We start from the raw sequence: 12521 nt of genomic DNA, 5'->3' as shown, positions 1-12521 counted from the left end.
ACAGTGCAGACCAAAAGTTTGGACACACCTTCTCATTTAAAGATTTTTCTGTATTTTCATGACTATGAAAATTGTACATTCACACTGAAGGCATCAAAACTATGAATTAACACGTGGAATTATATGCTTAACAAAAAAGTGTGAAACAACTGAAATTATGTCTTATATTCTAGGTTCTTCAATGTAGTCACCTTTTGCTTTGACTGTTTTGCACACTCTTGGCATTCTCACTAACCACATATCAGGCTCCAAACATATGTTCACAATCTTGGACAAGATATCACCCATGTCTCTAAAAAAAGAGGGTAAGGTTTCAACAAGTGGTTTAAGGTAAAATTCCAACATCTTACCTATATTTTCCATAAGTCCCCCATTCCTGGAGACAATAGGTCGTCCTGGTGGACATGTCAAGTTCTTGTGAATTTTGGGCAGCAGATACAGGCATGGAGTCCGTGGTGCAGTAGGAATCAAACTTCCTTCAGATCCTTCGCTATCAGCCCATCCAAGAAAGCCTCTTCAAGTATGTCAGCAAGTGCAGCCTGGAAAGTAGATGTAGGGTTAAAACTCAATCTTTTATATTTATCTTCATCCCACAATTTTCGGTATACCTCCTTCTCATACATTTCAGTCGGCCATAAAACGACATTGCCTCCTTTGTCCGCTGGCTTTACCAACACTTCTTTCATGCATCTTAATTCGGTCAATGCCCATCTCTGTTCCTTTGTCAAATTGTCATGTGTAATACCTTGTGGGATTTTTTTTAGATCTTCAGTCACCACTTTGACAAATAGTTCAATTTCAGGGAACAGATTTAAAGGAGGAAAGCGTTTTGATTTTGGTAACTCAAACCTACCTATAGATGCCGTAGGAAGAGATTCCTCACAGAGTTCATTCAAAATCGCAATAGCCTCTTGTTCCTCTTGCAGTCATCTGTGTATCATCAGAATTCTTGCGAACAAGTGGAGGTCTTTCACTGCTGTGAAAAAATTAAACGGTGAAGTTGGAGAAAAAAAATATGGGGGGGACCTGGATGGGGCATATGTCTGCAATATATGGGGGAACCAGGATGGGGCACATGTCTACAATATATGGGGGAACCTGGATGGGGCACATGTCTGCAATATATGGGGGAACCTGGATGGGGCACATGTCTGCAATACGGGTACGTGGATGGGGGACACAACAAGAATGGGACCAGGATGGGGACGTTACTACCAGATGAGGACCAGGATGGGGCCATATCTACAAGATGGGGACCTGGATGGGGCATTACTACAAGATGGGGACCAGCATGGGGCATTACTACAACATAGGGACCAGCATGGGGCATTACTCCAAGATGGGGACAAGCATGGGGCACATTACTACAAGATAGTGACCAGCATGGGGCACATTACTACAAGGTAGGGACCAGCATGGGGCACATTACTACAAGGTAGGGACCAGCATGAGGCACATTACTACAAGATAGTGACCAGCATGGGGCACATTACTACAAGATAGTGACCAGCATGGGGCACATTACTACAAGATAGGGACCAGCATGGGGCACATTACTACAATATACGGACCAGCTTGGCACATTACTACAAGGTAGGGACCAGCATGGGGCACATTACTACAAGATAGGGACCAGCATGGGGCACATTACTACAATATACGGACCAGCTTGGCACATTACTACAAGGTAGGGACCAGCATGGGGCACATTACTACAAGATAGGGACCAGCATGGGGCACATTACTACAAGATAGGGACCAGTTCAAAGGTGTCTAGAGAAAAAAATGGTATCACTAAAAATGTCATTTTGTCATGCAAATAATGCGGCCCTCGAAACTAAATGTTTTTCCGTGTGCAGCCCATATACCCAGCAGCGTTTGAGACCCCTGCTTTAGATCAACTATTGGATGCATCTCTTGGATTAGTGATACATGCCATTATAGCAGATGGCTTTTGACTACCCAAAGCCAACATTTTTGTGCAGGAAGATATAGTTGTAGTAAGCCGAGCCTAGGATGTGTACGTGTCTGTCCATTGTGGGATCACCTTCAAATCTTCAATATCAGGGATAATATTAGTGTCATATCGAGCACCTTTACGTCACTATAAATCAATATACACTGTGTGCAGAATTATTAGGCAAGTTGTAATTTGATCACATGACACTTTTTTTTATACATGTTGTCCTACTCCAAGCTGTTCAGGCTTGAGAGCCAACTACCAATTAAGTAAATCAGGTGATGTGCATCTCTGTAATGAGGAGGGGTGTTGTCTAATGACATCAAAACCCTATATAAGGTGTGCTTAATTATTAGGCAACTTCCTTTCCTTTGGCAAAATGGGTCAGAAGAGAGATTTGATGGGCTCTGAAAAGTCCAAAATTGTGAGATGTCTTGCAGAGGGATGCAGCAGTCTTGAAATTGCCAAACTTTTGAAGCGTGATCACCGAACAATCAAGTGTTTCATGGCAAATAGCCAACAGGGTCACAAGAAGCGTGTTGGGCAAAAAGGGCGCAAAATAACTGCCCATGAATGAAGGAAAATCAGGCGTGAAGCTGCCAAGATGCCATTTGCCACCAGTTGTGCCATATTTCAGAGCTGCAACGTTACTGGAGTAACAAAAAGCACAAGGTGTGCGATACTCAGGGACATGGCCAAGGTAAGGAAGGCTGAAAAACGACCACCTTTGAACAAGAAACATAAGATAAAACGTCAAGACTGGGCCAAGAAATATCTTAAGACTGACTTTCTAAAGGTTTTATGGACTGATGAAATGATAGTGACTCTTGATGGGCCAGATGGATGGGCCAGAGGCTGGATCAGTAAAGGGCAGAGAGCTCCACTCCGACTCTGACTCCAGCAAGGTGGAGGTGGGGTACTGGTATGGGCTGGTATCATCAAAGATGAACTTGTGGGACCTTTTCGGGTTGAGGATGGAGTGAAGCTCAACTCCCAGAACTACTGCCAGTTTCTGGAAGACAACTTCTTCAAGCAGTGGTACAGGAAGAAGTCGGTATCGTTCAAGAAAAACATGATTTTCATGCAGGACAATGCTCCATCACATGCCTCCAACTAATCCACAGCATGGTTGGCCAGTAAAGATCTCAAAGAAGAAAAAATAATGACATGGCCCCCTTGTTCACCTGATCTGAACCCCATAGAGAACCTGTGGTCCCTCATAAAATGTGAGATCTACAGGGAGGGAAAACATTCCACCTCTCGGAACAGTGTCTGGGAGGCTGTGGTGGCTGCTGCACACAATGTTCATCGTAAACAGATCAAGCAACTGACAGAATCTATGGATGGAAGGCTGCTGGGTGTCATCATAAAGAAAGGTGGCTATATTGGTCACTAATTTTTTGGGGGTTTTGTTTTTGCATGTCAGAAATGTTTATTTCTAAATTTTTTGCAGTTATATTGGTTTACCTGGTGAAAATAAACAAGTGAGATGGGAATATATTTGGTTTTTATTAAGTTGCCTAATAATTCTGCACAGTAATAGTTACCTGCACAAACAGATATCCTCCTAAGATGGCCAAATCTAAAAAAAAGCCCACTCCAACTTCCAAAAATATTAAGTTTTGATATTTATGAGTCTTTTGGGTTGATTGAGAACATAGTTGTTGATCAATAATAAAAATAATCCTCTAATATACAACTTGCCTAATAATTCTGCACACAGTGTACGATGCAAGGAAAGTTGAGACTCACCAGTTCTCATTAAAATATCACTGAATTACGGTTTCCATAAACAGAGACAATTGTTTGGTGTCATGCCCCCGCCACGCTCCCATCCTGCCCAACCTGTACCTGTTTTGGCAAAGCTAGGCGAAACTGATGTGAACATGCCAAAAGTTGCTAAAAATTTCTGCAACTTTGCATGATGCAAAAATGTTGCAACTCTTCAAGCAATTTACACCGGAATTCTTGCATAATTGCCTTGATGAATCAGGGCCTATTGTATGTTGTGTCACTAGATAAACTATAGATTGCCATATAATGTCATAGAAAGTGATGAATATGGAAATTGAATATTTATAAGGGTTGTCCGGTCTTGTGATAAGTCTTTAGTCACTCTATGTGTCTCTACAGATTGCATAATTCTGAGCACTTCAAGACTAGACATGCTCAACCTTGCTCAGTTCACTTGCATTGAGTGATGCTAAACACCGTGTGTGTGCAAATTGCATACTTGCAGTCACAAGACTACCAACTCTCACTGGCGGCAAAGAAGAATTCTGCCAGTGTGTGATGCGTATGTGCGACACCAGCTAGGGCTGTGGGTACTCGGAACCGAGTCGGGACGATTCTTAAAGGGGTGGTCACAGCAGCAGTGACCCGGTCCGGGCGCACAATGAAAGTGATGAGGGAATGTTTGTAGGGGATTTCACGTGATGCCAACTGTGGTGTTCGGCTATAGATGGCCGATGCTGCTTAAGGGGACCGCTGGGGCCGGTGGTGTTACAGCTGAGATGGTTAGGCTCCTCACAGGTGGGGCGTGGCCCCAGGGCTATCAGAACAGTTTATGAGGGATTGTGGACGTTGGGGTGCAGGAATGAGGGTGCAGGAAATGATTGGAGGACACAAGGATCCACCTAGCCAAGTGGATTTGGAGGCCTTCCCTCTGTGCTGCTCACTAGGTCCTTGATGCATTAAGCTCTCCACAAGTCCCTATTGCTGTCTGTCCATGAAATAGAACATTCTCCGCATGGCAGGCAGCTTGAGCCTGTTCCAGGTGTCACTCCCTCGTGGTGATGTAACACCCCAGGTTCCTGGTTGTTACAGTTGTATTGCCTTCCTTACGGGGAGGGTGATGCCATGCTTGGAAGTGAGGTCCCTTTAACAGATATTCAGCACATGCAACACTGTTTGACTCCAGACCAGAAGGGGGAGCTCTGAACCCAGTTTCAGGGGAGCTTCCCTAGATATATATATATTCTGGCTTGGAGGAGAAGTTAGGGCAGTCTGTCAGAGGGACAGAGCAGAGAGGAAGTAGACAGAGAGAGTGTGGGAGAAGAAAGTTGGGACCATGCAGACAAGTAGTGCTGCAGCTCCCGGAAAGAGGAGAAGGAAACAGCAGTCTGTAGAAGACTGACAGGGAAGAGAAGCAAAGGAGAGTGAAGAGCTGGAGAGAAGCTGCGACTGAGCTTCCTCCATGCTGAAGCTCAGGAACCGGTGGCCGGAAGACCGAGGCTGTGTGGGACTGTATGCCCCACATCAGAAATTGGCGGACAGCTGATTGCAAGTCGCCTGTCCACAATTAACACCCGAAGGCACAGTAACAGACAGAGCCCGGAGTCCTCTGAGAAACCCCTGTAAAAAGGCTCGAGTTACCTGCCATGTGGGTAGTGTGCTACCAAAAGGGGGACAGAGAGAATGTGAGGACCTTGTGTGAGGCCTAAGGCAGCAAGCGACTACAATACAGCACAGAAGGGAAGGCTTCCAACCCCACCTGGTTAGGGGGATTCCTGAGTTGCTTCCAAGCCTGCCAGACCACACCAGCATCATGATCTGTACCCTGGACTGTGGCTGCCTTACACCAGTAAAGAGGTAAAGAGACTGAAACCCTGTGTCCTCTGTTTCTTTCCACACCATCCATATCTACCACACCGGGAGCCCTGGGGATCCAGCTTCACCTGTGGGAAGCCATACCATCAATGCTGCCATAACATCACCCCAGTGGACCCCTTTAAGCAGCGTCAGTCATCCCTGACCGAAAACCACAGGTGGCGTCACGAACAAACTTTATTCTTTATTCAACAATCCCTTTAAAGACCTTTCCCTTTTACTTGGATGCCCAGGGCCACGGACCGGGTCACTGCCACCATAACACATCCCTTTCAGAGCCGGCCCGATATAAAGTACCCCACGTGTTATGATCCTTAGTGGCTGAGGATCACAAAACGGACTAGCTAAGTTACTGAACATAGAAACGAGCTCTAGGGAGGTGGTAACTGGACTGACTGCAAACCTGATCCTAACCAAACACACTAAAGGTAGCCGGTGAACGTGCCTAAATTCCTGGACGTCTCGACGCAGCCTGAGAAACTAGCTACCCCTAGAGGGAAAGTAAGACCTCACTTGCCTCAGAGAAATAACCCCAAAGATATAGAAAAGCCCCCAACAAATAATAACGGTGAGGTAAGGGGAAAATACAAACGTAGAAATGAAAACAGATTCAGCAAATGAGGCCCGCTAATACTAGATAGCAGAAGACAGATAGGGAACTGTGCGGTCAGTAGAAAACCCTATGCAAAATATCCACGCTGAGAATACAAGAACCCCCACAAGAACTAACGGTGTGAGGGGACAAACTCAGCCCCCTAGAGCTGCCAGCAAGTGAGGAAATCACATACTAGCAAGCTGGACAAGGACTAATCACCAACCAAGAAACATATTGAACACTGGTGATCAAAAAATGAATAAACAGAAACTTAGCTTCTCTTGAAGAGACTGATAACGAAGGAATGCAGGAGAGCTCCAAATAGCACTGAATACATTGACAGCAGGCAATAACTGAAAGTCCAGGTGAGCTAAATAGGAAACCAACTACCAGATAACGAGACAGCTGATCCCAGCCACAAACCTGCAGAAAGACACAAAGAGCCACCAGAGGGAGCCCAAAGACAGCACTCACACAGTACCACTTGTGACCACAAGAGGGAGCCCAAAAATAGAGTTCACAACAGTACCCCCCCCTTGAGGAGGGGTCACCGAACCCTCATCAAGACCCCCAGGGCGATCAGGATGAGCCACATGGAAGGCATGAACCAAATCGGCCGCATGAACATCAGAGGCGACAACCCAGGAATTATCCTCCTGACCATAGCCCTTCCACTTAACCAAATACTGAAGCCTCCGTCTAGAAATACGAGAATCCAAGATCTTCTCCACCACGTACTCCAATTCGCCCTCAACCAGCACCGGAGCAGGGGGTTCAACAGAAGGAACCACAGGCACCACATACCTCCGCAACAAAGACCTATGGAACACATTATGAATGGCAAACGACGCCGGGAGGTCCAAACGAAAAGACACCGGGTTAAGGATTTCCAAAATCTTATAAGGACCGATGAAGCGAGGCTTGAATTTAGGAGAGGAGACCTTCATAGGCACATACCGAGAAGACAGCCATACCAAATCCCCAACACGAAGTCGGGGACCCACACCACGACGGCGGAAGGCAAAGCGCTGAGCCTTCTCCTGTGACAACTTCAAATTGTCCACCACATGGTTCCAAATCTGCGGCAACCTATCCACCACAGAATCCACCCCAGGACAGTCAGAAGGCTCAACCTGACCCGAGGAAAAACGAGGATGAAAACCAGAATTGCAGAAAAAAGGCGAAACCAAAAGTAGCAGAACCAGCCCAATTATTAAGGGCAAATTCGGCCAATGGCAAAAAATTCACCCAATCATCCTGATCAGCAGAAACAAAACATCTTAAATACGTTTCCAAGGTCTGATTAGTTCGCTCGGTTTGACCATTCGTCTGAGGATGGAAAGCCGACGAAAAAGACAAATCAATGCCCATCTTAGCACAAAAGATCCGCCAAAATCTGGACACAAACTGGGATCCTCTGTCAGACTCAATATTTTCAGGGATGCCGTGCAAGCGAACCACATTCTGAAAAAATAAAGGAACCAAATCGGAGGAGGAAGGCAACTTAGGCAAGGGCACCAAATGGACCATTTTGAAAAAATGATCACACACCACCCAGATGACAGACATTTTCTGAGATACTGGAAGATCCGAAATAAAATCCATGGAAATGTGCGTCCAAGGCCTCTTTGGGACAGGCAAAGGCAAAAGCAAACCGCTGGCACGAGAACAGCAAGGCTTAGCCCGAGCACAAATCCCACAGGACTGCACAAACACAAAGGAACGAACATTCCGCGACAAGGAAGGCCACCAGAAGGACCTAGCCACCAATCTCTGGTACCAAAAATCCCAGGATGACCTGCCAACACCGAAGAATGAACCTCGGAAATAACTCTGCTGGTCCATCTATCTGGGACAAACAGTCTCTCTGGTGGGCAACGGTCAGGTCTATCTGCCTGAAATTTCTGCAGCACACGTCGCAAATCTGGGGAAATGGCAGACAAAATCACTCCCTCTCTGAGGATACCAGCCGGCTCTGAAACTCCCAGAGAGTCAGGCACAAAACTCCTAGAAAGAGCATCAGCCTTAACGTTCTTTGAACCAGGCAGGTACGAGACCACGAAATCGAAACTGGAGAAAAACAACGACCAACGAGCCTGTCTAGGATTCAGACGCTTGGCAGACTCGAGATAAATCAAATTTTTGTGATCAGTCAAGACCACCACATGATGCTTAGCTCCCTCGAGCCAATGTCGCCACTCCTCAAATGCCCACTTCATAGCCAACAACTCCCGATTACCAACATCATAATTGCGCTCGGCAGGCGAAAACTTTCTTGAAAAGAAAGCACAAGGCTTCATTACAGAGCAATCAGAGCTTCTATGCGACAAAACAGCCCCTGCTCCAATCTCAGAAGCATCAACCTCGACCTGAAAAGGAAGAGAGATATCAGGCTGACATAAGACTGGAGCTGAAGAGAACCGGCGCTTCAGCTTCCGAAAGGCTTCCACGGCCGCAGGAGACCAATTAGTCACATCAGACCCCTTCTTGGTCAAATCCGTCAAGGGCTTAACCACGCCAGAAAAATTAGCGATGAAGCGACGGTAAAAATTAGCAAAACCCAAGAACTTCTGAAGACTCTTAACAGATGTAGGCTGAGTCCAGTCATGAATAGCCTGGACCTTGACTGGGTCCATCTCAATAGTAGAAGGAGAAAAAATAAAACCCAAAAAGGAAACCTTCTGTACTCCGAAGAGACACTTTGAGCCCTTCACAAATAAGGCATTAGCACGCAGGACCTGAAATATCATCCTGACCTGCTTCACATGGGACTCCCAATCATCAGAAAAGACCAAAATGTCAGACAGATACACAATCATAAATTTATCCAGATATTCTCGGAAGATGTCATGCATGAAGGACTGAAACACAGAAGGAGCATTAGAGAGTCCAAAAGGCATCACCAAGTACTCAAAATGGCCTTCGGGCGTATTAAATGCTGTTTTCCATTCATCCCCCTGCTTAATACGCACAAGGTTATACGCACCATGAAGATCTATCTTGGTGAACCAACTGGACCCCTTAATCCGAGCAAACAGATCAGACAATAATGGCAAAGGATACTGAAATTTGACCGTGATTTTATTTAGAAGATGGTAATCTATACAAGGTCTCAGAGAACCATCCTTCTTGGCCACAAAAAAGAATCCTGCACCAAGAGGGGAGGAGGATGGACGAATATGTCCCTTCTCCAAAGACTCCTTTATATAACTCCACATCGCGGCATGTTCTGGTACAGACAAATTAAAAAGTCGTCCCTTAGGGAACTTACTACCAGGAATCAAATTTATAGCACAATCACAATCCCTATGAGGAGGCAGGGCACCGGATCTGGGCTCATCAAATACATCCTGGTAGTCCGACAAAAACTCAGGGACCTCAGAAGGAGTGGAAGAAGCAATTGACACCAAAGGAGCATCGCCATGAATCCCCTGGCAACCCCAACTTGACACAGACATAGCTTTCCAATCCAGAACTGGATTATGGGCCTGCAGCCATGGCAGACCCAAAACGACAACATCATGCAAATTATGCAGCACAAGAAAGCGAATCACCTCCTGATGTACAGGAGTCATGCGCATGGTCACTTGAGTCCAATACTGAGGCTTATTCTCAGCCAATGGTGTAGCATCAATTCCCCTCAGTGGAATAGGGAATTCCAAAGGCTCCAGGACAAAACCACAGCGCCTGGCAAACGACAAATCCATCAGATTCAGGGCAGCACCTGAATCCACAAAAGCCATAACCGAGAAGGATGACAAAGAACAAATTAAAGTAACAGACAAAATGAATTTAGGCTGTATAGTACCAACGGTGACAGGTTTAGCGATTTTTTTTTAAGCGCTTAGAGCATGCTGAGATAATATGAGTAGAATCACCACAGTAAAAGCACAACCCATTTTGACGTCTATGACTTTGCCGCTCACTTCTGGTCAGAATTCTGTCACATTGCATAGACTCAGGTCTCTGTTCAGAAAACACCGCCAGATGGTGCGCAGATTTGCGCTCCCGCAAACGCCGATCAATCTGAATGGCCAAAGCCATTGAGTCACTCAGACTTCTTAATGGCTTCAGAAAGACCTTCTCTGAAATTTGCAGCCAGGGCACACTCATTCCATTGAGTAAGCACCGACCATTTCCTAAATCTTTGACAATACACCTGTGCTTCATCCTGACCTTGAGAGAGGGCCAGCAAAGCCTTTTCTGCCTGGTTCTCAAGATTAGGTTCCTCATAAAGCAATCCAAGCGCCAGAAAAAACGCATCCACATTCAGCAATGCAGGATCTCCTGGCGCCAGGGAGAAAGCCCAATCTTGAGGGTCGCCACGTAACAAGGAGATAACAATTTTAACTTGCTGAGCGGAATCACCAGAGGAACGAGGTCTCAAAGATAGAAATAATTTACAATTATTCTTAAAATTCAGAAACCTAGATCTATCTCCAGAAAACAACTCAGGAATAGGTATTTTTGGCTCTGACATAGGACTATGAACAACAAAATCCTGAATGCTTTGCACCCTTGCAGCAAGATGATCCACACTAGAAGTCAGACTCTGAATATCTATGTCTGCAGCTGAACTCAAAACCACCCAGAGATTAAGGGGATGAGAGAAATCATGTCTGGCTGCTCTACTGGAGCAGCGGCTACAGGGAGAAAATTGTCTTATATCTTCCCTGCAGCCGCTGTCTTCCAGTCATCGGGGCGGTGCAGTCACCACTCACTATACAGTGAGAGCACTGTAACCACTCCCCAGCACTTTGTTATCTTAATGAAATTGAGTCTATTTGTATTAAATATATCCATTGTCACTTATCCACGAGGATTGTGAATCCTGACATCTCTATTTTTAAAATTGAGAGCCTGGTTGTTATTTGATTGACAGCCTGACATGTGGAGGGAAGAGATTGCAGCACACTTACTATGTACTTGTTCACATATCAGCCATGAAAGCCTCAGGTTGTAAAATACTTTAGCTTGGTCTGAAAATGAAAAAAGAAACAAGGTTGGTTGCTATGACCAACATATTTTCTGGTTTCCATACATGATGTTTTATAGCCTTCAGGAAATGTATACAGATTTATTAGAGAGAAACTGGACAGATATTGCATCATAGGAGTTATGACTTGGCATTGGACATTTCCACATCACTTGGACATTATTGGCAAATCCTCAAGATATGCCATCAATATCTGTCATGAAACAACTTCTTTTTTACGCAAAACTGAAGATATCAAACACTAACGAGACCCCCGGAGACTTCATCTATAAATAACAAAACAAACCAGAACAGACATCTATGTGGTTAAGCCTCATTTATGCCTTAAATCCAAGACAGTGAGGAGACATTGGAAAACTCTCTATTACGTGTGGTTACAACCCATGGAAGGACCACTAAGATGCCCACAGGGGGTCTCCTTTGAAAAGAACTTTAGATACTATAAGAATGTGCAAATAAATAGGTGGGATGTTATTGCATGCAGATGAGAAAATGTGCCAGAAGAGCCTCTGACCAGAAAGGATATTCCCTTTAGTACCCTAGGGACATGCCTGTAGGGATATATAGCTGTGCTGTGGTTAAGTTTGTGGAAAATTCCTCAAATGTTTAGCGCTAATCTTATCCTAGGATTATTGTGTTAAAAATAAGATAAAGGTACTTTCCTGGGATAAACAGACCCTCAAAGGCAACCATTATCTCCTGGACACTGAAATAACGTCTTTAGAAAAAGAATGTTCATCATTTTGAAGCATTACTAAGAAAACTAAAAATGTAGATGGATCGGAATATTTTATACCTAACTACATTGGGTTCTGTGAGTTGGAATCGCCAATCAGAATGAAGGGTCCCATGGTCTTCTATCAAGTGTCATAACCAGTGATGAGCGAATATACTCGCTACTCGAGATTTCTCGAGCACGCTCGGGGGTCCTCCGAGTATTTTTTAGTGCTCGGAGATTTAGTTTTTATTGCCGCAGCTGAATGATTTACATCTCTTAGCCAGCATAAGTACATGTGGGGATTCACTAGCAACCAGGCAACCCCCACATGTACTTATGCTGGCTAACAGATGTAAATCATTCAGCTGAGGCAATAAAAACTAAATCTCCAAGCACTAAAAAATACTCGGAGGACACCCGAGCGTGCTCGAGAAATCTCGAGTAACGAGTATATTCGCTTATCACTAGTCATGACCCTTTCACTTTTAGCTTGTAGATCAATATGCACACCTCAACACTGAAATTGCAGCACCAAGAAAGAAAAGTCATGGAATTATGAAAAGAATAGCATCAATGGATATATTAATAACATGTAAATGAAGACACAATGGAAACATTTTATTTTTTAACCCCTTCGCGCCAT

The 12521-nt window shown here is 44.9% G+C and overlaps 1 long non-coding RNA gene across 1 annotated transcript; it reads right to left on the bottom strand.

Annotated features, from left to right (window-relative positions):
- Window positions 1-365: 365 nt before the first annotated feature.
- Window positions 366-11145, bottom strand: LOC143785859 (uncharacterized). The gene is made up of 3 exons (XR_013218120.1): window positions 11084-11145; window positions 854-976; window positions 366-539 (listed from the first exon to the last, which is right to left on the bottom strand). It is a non-coding gene; the product is annotated as an uncharacterized LOC143785859 (long non-coding RNA).
- Between the last annotated feature and the right edge of the window lie 1376 nt (window positions 11146-12521).

The sequence above is a fragment of the Ranitomeya variabilis genome, chromosome 7, assembly GCF_051348905.1.
Source record: "Ranitomeya variabilis isolate aRanVar5 chromosome 7, aRanVar5.hap1, whole genome shotgun sequence".
Lineage (NCBI taxonomy): Eukaryota > Metazoa > Chordata > Amphibia > Anura > Dendrobatidae > Ranitomeya > Ranitomeya variabilis.
This window is presented reverse-complemented; position numbering and strand designations above follow the sequence as displayed.